This window comes from Phyllobates terribilis, unplaced genomic scaffold (genome assembly GCF_046119375.1).
Source record: "Phyllobates terribilis strain yellow unplaced genomic scaffold, ASM4611937v1 Scaffold_2__4_contigs__length_985480577, whole genome shotgun sequence".
Lineage (NCBI taxonomy): Eukaryota > Metazoa > Chordata > Amphibia > Anura > Dendrobatidae > Phyllobates > Phyllobates terribilis.
The window spans coordinates 688059659-688069384 of record NW_027362762.1 but is presented as its reverse complement, the minus strand read 5'-3'; positions in this window follow the sequence as shown (position 1 = coordinate 688069384).

The window sequence follows — 9726 nt, the reverse complement described above, 5'->3', positions numbered from 1 at the left end:
ACTCTTCAGGCAGTATCACACAGGATAGGATTAGATACACAACTCAGCAGACAGTATCACAAAGAATAGGATTAGATACACAGCTCAGCAGACAGGATCACACAGGATAGGATTAGATACACAACTCAGCAGACAGACCTAAATTAGCCCGCAGGCACAGACCCCGTAAGTATCACGGCTCTCTCCAGCAGCCGCCGACATCAGCGCTGTAGTGCAGTGTATTGCTGCGCAGAGACCGGCTCTCTGCACAGCAATACCAGTGTCAGCCTCCGGCCTATCAGAGGCCAGCAGCTGACATCTGCGCATGGCAGTGACGTCATACGCCGCTGCGCTGGGACGCAGATGTCAGCTGATGTCAGCTGCTGGCCTCTGAAAGGCCGGCGGCTGGCACTGGTGTTGCTGTGCAGAGAGCCGGTCTCCGCACAGCAATACTCTGCACTACAGCGCTGATGTCGGCGGCTGCTGGAAAGAGCCGCGATACTTACGGGGTCTGTGCCTGCGGGCCGCATGAAGCAGCCGGAGGGTCCGCATGCGGCCCGCGGGACGCGTGTTTGAGACCTCTGATCTATACAGATGCATACATATAATGGGTGTGAGTGATGAAACATCTTGTTTGTTTGTAACAAAATGTAGACAACAGTGGATATAAACTTTAACCTTTTTTTATAAAAATAGAAAAAATATAACAACAAACCAAAAAATATCAACAACATAAAAAAAAAATTTTATTGGCTGCCGCGACGCTCATGGGCTGCCACAAATCTTGCCAGCATCACTCCGAGCTGGTGGATCTCTTCACTAAGCCTCCGCTGTGACGCCAGGAGATCGTGTAATGTTGGGATTTCTACGGAGGTAATTGTTAAACTTAAGTCCAATAATTCTGTACATTCATCAAATTACGGCTATGTGCCCACGATGCACCACACCCGGGTACCATCCGCACATTAGAACGCGCTAATTACGCAAGTACAGATGCAGTATTGCGGAATTGCCACATTATAATGCAAGCCAATGGCGGCGCAAAAAAAAAACCCTTCTGCAAAATAATTGGTAGTGCTGCGTTTTTTTCCGCAATGATAATGTGCAGCGGAAATTTCCGCAGCATGTACACAGCACATGCGGATTATCATTGGGGAACATGGCAGACCTTCTACCATGCGCTTTTAATGCGTTTCCGCAGCTGTAAAAACGCTGCAGAAACGCCTTAAAAAACGCATCGTGGGCACACAGCCTATCAGGTACATGTTTGTTATTTAACACTTACGGTTTTCGGTTTGCTCAGATGATGACGTGCTGAGTGACCACCCGGATCCCCTGGCATCACCGGCTAGGGAAAGACACAACACTTCATAGTACATGACAGCCCTATACTTTCCAAGTTGTATGGACTGTATTTTATGTGAAAGCATTACCGAAAGATGAAGCTGCACCTATATCACGGAGTGATGCTGGCGAGCTGGTAGAGGAATGCTGCTGGGGCTCCAGGGCTGGAGGTGACTCCCTTGGGGGCTCTGGGGCTGCAGGTGCTGGAAAACAAATAACATTAGATACCTAAGGTAATTGCAGTTGTAACTAATGTGCTGCCATATATTGTGCTAACGTATTTTAAAACCACTCACCACGATGGGGCAAAGTCTGTGACCGGATGCTGGCGATACGGTCGGCAGACCTATACTTCAGGTCCGCCAGCTTCTTTCTGATTTGGGTAGCAGAACGCTGCACCCCAAATCTCCGGACCAGGCCCCAACCGATCCTCTGTAGCACCGCCCGTTTATGGAGCACTGGATGTTCAGAGTGCACATGGCACTCATAATCCAGTGCATCCAGCTGCTCCACAAGGTAGCGCACCTCAGCATCGCCCCAAGGAGATGCTCTCACCCTGGATGCCATATTGCTATTAATGAGATAGGCCGCAACTATGTCGTTAGACACGCCCACGACGCATCAACGTCGGTAACCACGCCCACGACACATTAACGTCGCCCATAAGCGCGCGTTTATATTAGAGGACGCTACTGCGACCTGAATCATTAGCATCTGTCAGACTGGAGACGCTGTATTGATAATGCGTCATCTGTAGAACGCAGCAGTGTCTCCAGTCTGACGGTCACACAGGAACACTGGTGTTTAGGTGGTTTTAAGTAGAAATATGTATCTGTATTTTTATATAGGTATGCATACTTTTGTGTCTGTGAGTATGTGTGTGTATATCTAGTTATCTGTATATAAGTGTGGATATGGGTGTAGATTTTTATGTATCTGAATATGTATGTGTATATGACGCGCCCCTGGGCCTGTGTCGCGCTGCGTTGCGCATGCGGGAGCTTACCCGGAGCCGGATCTCTTGAGGGTTGTAGTCTCGTGGCGGTGATCCGGTCCGTGCCCAGGGAGTCAGACTAAGTGGCGCTGTATTAGCGGTAGATGTTGGACGACTACGCCACCCGTTGAGTACAGCTAAGGAGCTGCTGCTGCAGGGCAGACCGCTGAGGTCGGTGGTAGGATTGTGCAGCGTGATAGTATAACCCCCAAAGGGAGGGGTATGGCCTCAGGGCAGCCGACGTGGATGATGGGGGTAGCAGGAACCACTCAGAGACAGTACGGTGTAGTTCAGGGTCTTTACTGGTGACAACGATAGACCCTCCCGGAGTACTGGCTAGCGATTGGGGCCTGGTCAGTCCTTGAGCAGATGGGATCTCCCCTGGCCAGGCGGAGTTGTAGGCCTCCCAAACTAACGATACTCTTCTGGCTACCTTGCTAGAAGCGGGTATAAGTAGCCCACGTCCCTGAGTGTACCGTGTGGTGCTCACCCGTATGGCCGGTGACTCGGGGCCTTCTAGTAGCTTCCGCTCCACGACGGCGGTGCTGGTCCCACGCGTGTGACCGTGCCTTCGGGTTTCTGGGCCAGAGGACCTGCAATCCCCTGCCGGTCGGTTTCTGCTGCTGGATAGGAGTTAGTCCCCACAGCCTCGGACTCCGGGTCCGGTGATAACTTCTCAGTCAGGGCGAGCTCTGCAGCTGCCAGCCCCTGACTCCTTGTAGCACTGCTCCCACAGAGCTCCTGATGTTCTTTCCTATATCTGCTTCTCTTCTCTGTCTCTACTTCTTCTCTACTCACTAAACCTGCCTCAGCCCTAGGTTTATATAGGGGAAGTTCTTCCCCTCCCAGGACTGGGCAGGAGGTGTGGCATGCACAGGATCCCTGACCAAGAGACCTCCCACCTGCTCTCAGACATAACATTGCCGTTACTGTGGAAACCAGACCCCTGGGGTGCCACATTCCCCCCTAGTGAAATTTAGTACTCCGGGACTAAACATATTTTTAGAAAAACATAACAAGGTATAAACAATAATAATACAATAAGAAAAACACATAAAGATGGTTACGGCGTGTCCGCAACCGGGTGCAGTCTTTGAAGAAAAGCAAGGTGTCCATTTCACCAAAACAGGGAGACGTAACCAGGTAGGGGTCTGTCCTGCCCCGAGTCCTTAACAGTCTTTAGTCCGTCCTGGGTTACGCTCCAACTATACACAAAGGATTCCCGGTAAATCCACCAAGGACTCCTATAAATAACTAGAAACACATAATTATACACAAGCAACAAGAAAAACAGGTAACCACAAATAAAACAATTTATACACTTCAAATCCTCCAACGTGCGGGTAACTGGCCTCTAGTGGCCCTAGTGGACCTACGGAGCTGACTGTCTAGCCCTGAACTACAGGGTGTAGGAGCTGTCAAGGGTAAACTGGGCAGCTGTCTACCGGCTCTTTGACTCACTAGGGGTACGGCAGGCTCACTATAAGCAGAGGGTTGATCCTCCTGTTCTGCTTGTGTGGAGTCTTCTGCCTCCTGGACCGGCTGCTCTTCCAGCTCTACCTGTTGCTCCGTAGGCACTTGGGATGCTGGTTGGAGGAACGTGAGGACGGGTACCACAACTGCACCATTGACTTGAGTCCAGGACCGAGGGAAGTCTCCGAGCACAGTACTAACCATATCTTCCCTTTCCTCTACGGGTCGATGGTCTTCTTGTTCCTCTTCAGGGTTCCGTAGCTGTTCAGGACACTTCTTCAGGTGATCCCGGGATACAATGGCTATGGTCTCCCCTCCGTCTTTACTGATGGTACAGACTTTCGGGTTCTCGTGGCTTGAGGGCAGTACGGTGTACGGGTCCTTCTCCCACTGGTCGTCCAACTTGTGGAGCCGTCTTTTCCTCTTCAAGACCTGCTCTCCGGGTACCAGGGGAACAGCGGGAGCATACTGGTTGTAAGTTTTCTCTTGTCTTTCCCTAGCCTGACAGAGACTTCGCTCCACGCTCTCCTGTACTTTCCGGTACTGCCGCTGCCTCTCTGTGTCCCAGTCTGTTTCTGGTGAAGTGTCCTCGGGTGTCAGGACTCCCATTTCCAGGTCAACAGGTAACTTACCAGGTCTCGCCCTCATTAGGTAAGCCGGGGTACAGTTGGTGGAACCTACCGGGATGTGGTTGTATAGGTCCACTAGATCGGGCAGCTTCTCAGGCCACAGACTGCGTTCTTCCAGGGGCAACGTTTTCAGGAGATCCATTACCACCTGGTTCATTTTCTCACAAAGTCCATTAGTTTGCAGATGATAGGGTGTCGTCCTTATCTTCCGGCAGCCATACAGATTGCAGAATTCCCGGAAGACCTCCGCTTCAAAGGCAGGTCCCTGGTCCGTCAGCACTTGGTCCGGGTACCCGTATGGACGGCAGAAGTGCTGCTGGAAGGCTCTAGCTGCTGTTTGAGCCGTTAAGTCCTTAACGGGGACGACAACCAAGAACCGGGAGTAATGATCCACAATGGTTAACGCGTAGACGTAGCCACTTCTGCTTGGGGTCAGTTTTACATGATCCAAGGCTACCAGTTCCAACGGCTGCCGGGTGACGATGGACTGCAGGGGAGTCTTCTGGCTGGCACGGTCCTTCCTTCTTAGGTTGCACGGGCCACAGTCTCTGCACCACCTCTCAATGGTTCCCCTCATGCCTACCCAGTGGAACCGCCCACGCAGCAGGAACTCCAGCTTCTTCCATCCGAAGTGTCCAGCCCCGTCGTGGTATGCTTCCATCACCATGGCTGCGTCTCTCCGTGGCACCACTACTTGCCAGATTAGTTCATGCGTCCGGGAGTTAACCATTCTGCGGCACAACTTCCCCTTGTAAAGGAACAGTCGACTCTTCTCAGCCCACAGTTGCTTGGCTTCCTCCGGAGCGTCTGGGTCAAGGCGAGCCTCTGGCCGAGTCAGCATCTCCTTCACCAGCCGGACGGCAGGGTCACTGTCTTGCGTTTCCTCCCAGTTGTAGTGAGGCAAGGGGTTAAACGTAGCGGCTTGCTTACTCCTTACCCGATGGGAATACTGGATAGTCCCATGACGGTGGAACGCGGGGAGTTCGACTTCTTCCAGTCCCTCTAGATCTTCTCCTACGTCCGGTAGGTTTGGCATCCTGGACAGGGCGTCCGCGTTGGTATTGGAGCGTCCTGCCCGGTATTTGATTGTGAACTCGTAGTTGGACAGACGGGCCATCCATCTCTGCTCTAGGGCACCGAGTCTTGCAGTGTCCAGGTGTGTCAACGGGTTGTTATCCGTGTACACGGTGAACCGGGAAGAAGCGAGGTAGTGCTTAAAGCGTTCGGTGACTGCCCACACCACTGCCAGGAACTCTAGCTTAAATGAGCTATAATTCTCAGGGTTTCTTTCGGTGGGTCGCAGTTTTCGGCTGGCGTAAGCGATTACTCGTTCTTTCCCCTGCTGGATCTGGGACAGCACGGCTCCTAGCCCGATGTTACTTGCGTCGGTGTAGAGGATAAAGGGCTGGCTGTAATCAGGGTACGCCAGGATTTCATCCCCCGTGAGGGCCATCTTCAGCTGGCGGAAGGACTCTTCTTCTAACTTCTCCCATCTGAAGGATGGCTTCTGGTTCTTGGCCTTCCGGGACTGGCCTATCAGGAGGTCCTGCATAGGAGCTGCCTTTTTGGTGAAACCGGGGATGAATCTGCGGTAATAGCCTACCAACCCGAGGAACTGCCGCACTTCCTTTACACTGGAGGGACTTGGCCATTCCTTAATTGCGGTGATCTTATCAGGGTCGGGAGCCACTCCATCAGCGCTCACCACGTGTCCCAGGTACTGCACCTTTGGTTTCAGGAGGTGACACTTGGAGGGTTTCACCTTTAGGCCGTAGCTTGCCAGAGCTTCGAACACTTCCGCCAGGTGTTTCAGGTGGTCCTCATACGTCTTGGAATATACGATGACATCGTCCAGGTACAACAGGACCGTCTCAAAGTTTCTGTGGCCCAGACAACACTCCATTAATCGTTGGAAGGTTCCTGGTGCATTGCAGAGTCCGAACGGCATGCAGGTAAACTCGCTAAGTCCCATCGGGGTGGTGAATGCGGTCTTCTCCCGGTCCGCCTCTGCTACAGGAACCTGCCAGTACCCACTAGTGAGATCCAAGGTAGAGAAGAAGTTAGCAGATCTTAAAGCAGCCAAAGACTCCTCTATCCTTGGTAAGGGGTACGCATCCTTGTGTGTGATACGGTTGATTTTCCGGTAATCTACACACATCCTCATGGTGTTGTCTTTCTTTTTGACTAAGACTAGTGGAGCTGCCCAGGGGCTACAGCTATCCCTGATCACCCCAGCCTCCTTCATGTCTCTAAGCATCCCCTTGGCGTGTTGGTAGTGTGCAGGGGGTACGGGTCGATACCTCTCTTTTATGGGAGGATGGTCTCCCGTGGGGATGTGGTGTTCTACCCCCTTGACTCGCCCGAAGTCTAACGGGTGTTTACTAAACACTCTCTCGTACTCTTGCACCACCCGATAGACTCCCTGTTTCTGGTGTGAGGGAGTGGAGTCAGTACCCAAATGTAGTTGCTGACACCAGTCCTCCATTGTTTTCTGAGAGCCGTTACCTTCCTCCGGGGAAGATGGAGGCAAGGGTTCTACGGACTGTATGGAATCTTGATTGATGGTATACAATTTGGCTAGCGTGGCATACCGGGGCAGGTACACTTCCCTCTTCCCGATATTTATTATGCGATCGGGCACCCTCCCATGGCGTACATTGACCACCCCCCGTGCTGTCAAAATGGTGGGCCTACTGTCTGAGTAAACTGGTTCTACCATTGCCTGGTAATCTTTACCTCTCAGACCAATAGCTGCCCGGCACCAAATCATCATTTCACTTTTCGGGGGCATGGCAATAGGGAAAGGGTCACACATTCGCACGCTACCAATCTCACCACTGGAGAGTTCTAGCTGTTGCCGTCACATCAGTGCCCGGATCTCTTTCTGGAGCACTCGCTGCTGGCCGGAGCTGGCGTTCTTGGCAACCTGCTGTAAAAGGAAAATCACCTCTGCAAGACAATTTTCAATTACATTAGTTCCTAGAGTTATCTTTGGGTGACTCTCGTGTTTGTCAATGTCTACAATGATCAGTCCCTGTGCTGCCAGTTCGACTCTACCGATTTTAATGGTCACCTCTTTAAATCCAATCTGTGGCACGGGCTGACCATTGCTGGCGATGATACTCAAGTCGTCGTCAGGGTAGCGGGTGATATCTGAGTCATTCCAGTACTGCTTGAAGAGCACGTACGGGATGGTGGTGACCTGTGACCCGGTGTCCAGTAGGGCACTCATAGGAATGCCATCCAGTACCACGGGTAAGACTGGACGTCCTCCCACATATTTGTCGCGCCAGTTCGATGGGCCTGGTGATCTTTTTCCTGGGGGTTGGCCCTCTACCCCAGGTTGTGCCAGTTTAAAGGACAGTACCTTGCCATATGTCCGGGTTGATTGCAGCGGCGGCAGATGGGTCGTCCGTCCTCGTTGTATCGGTCGCTGGGTCTTCCTCTGGCCGGTGGGGTCCTCCTTGGTCGACGCCACGGGATGTCCTCCGGTCCGGATGCCAGCTGGATCTTCCCTGGAGTGGAAACCTGTAAAGACTGCACAGTTCGGGTTAGCGCAGCAACGCTTTTAGCTAGCTCTTGGACCTGATGGTGCAGGTCTGGAGCCGGGTCATTGTTCAAAGCCTGCGCATCAGCTCCCACAGGCCCTGCCGACAAGGGCGCCGCCTCCTGGTGGTAAGTGGTAGTGGGGCGTCTGGGGGTCACAACGCCACCTGGTGCCGGTTCTCGAAGCACCCGGATGGCTCTGTCCTTGAACTGTGCAAATCCCAGATGAGGGTCCTGTAAGGCCATTGCCCGCAACTGGGTTCGGTGGGCATTGCAATATAAACCCTCTATAAATTGTTCAGTCAACAGCCTGTCCTCGTCTCCCACGCCGTCAGGGTCGGTCTGCTTAATGGCTCTCAGGGCCTCTTGTAGGTTCAGGGCATAGTCCCTTATACTCTCATGTGCCCGCTGTTTGCACCCGTAGAATCTAAGCTTGATCTCGGCTGAGGTGCGGGTATCAAAGGTGTCCCTCAGCCGGGTTAGTATCCCTGCGACAGTCCTGCCCCCAGGTGGCCAGGACTTTACCTCCCTTTGGGCTGCTCCGGTTAATTGGGCCACCAGGATGCTCACTTTTTGCTCCTCTGTGAGGGGGTACACCTGGAAGAGGCTATCCAGCTTTTCTCTAAAGTCATGCAGGGTATGTGACTCCCCTGAGTACTGGGGTAGCCAGGCTGCCCCCGGGATATAGGGCATGGTGAAAGGCATGACCGCAACAGCGGTGGCGCTGGCGGGGGTTGAAGCGGTGAAGCTCTCCTCCGTATCCGACATCCTTCTCCCCCCTAGTGGACCGTGGCCTACCTTGCGATGATCCTCTTCCGTAGGCCGCGGCTCCGCAGTGGATCGCCAGGGTTGAGGACCTTCCGTCGCGCTCCTGTGACGTCGGCGTCTGCTGGGCTCCTTCCAGGACCTTACGCAACGTCCGGACGTGAGGCGGGGCTTCAGTTCTCGCGCGCTTTCGGAGTCCACGCCCCTCTTCTTCCCGCGCGGCGTCCTCAAGATGGCGTCCAATGGCGGGAAAACTCCACGTATGGCGGGAAGAAGCGGAAGATGGCGCCGGATGGCAGGAATCTTCACCACAGGTAAGTTTGAACAGTCTTTTTCAGGCACGCAGTACCCGGTGGTTGCGGGCACGAAATCCTGCCGACTACGCCAAAAGTTGACGCGCCCCTGGGCCTGTGTCGCGCTGCGTTGCGCATGCGGGAGCTTACCCGGAGCCGGATCTCTTGAGGGTTGTAGTCTCGTGGCGGTGATCCGGTCCGTGCCCAGGGAGTCAGACTAAGTGGCGCTGTATTAGCGGTAGATGTTGGACGACTACGCCACCCATTGAGTACAGCTAAGGAGCTGCTGCTGCAGGGCAGACCGCTGAGGCCGGTGGTAGGATTGTGCAGCGTGATAGTATAACCCCCAACGGGAGGGGTATGGCCTCAGGGCAGCCGACGTGGATGATGGGGGTAGCAGGAACCACTCAGAGACGGTACGGTGTAGTTCAGGGTCTTTACTGGTGACAACGATAGACCCTCCCGGAGTACTGGCTAGCGATTGGGGCCTGGTCAGTCCTTGAGCAGATGGGATCTCCCCTGGCCAGGCGGAGTTGTAGGCCTCCCAAACTAACGATACTCTTCTGGCTACCTTGCTAGAAGCGGGTATAAGTAGCCCACGTCCCTGAGTGTACCGTGTGGTGCTCACCCGTATGGCCGGTGACTCGGGGCCTTCTAGTAGCTTCCACTCCACGACGGCGGTGCTGGTCCCACGCGTGTGACC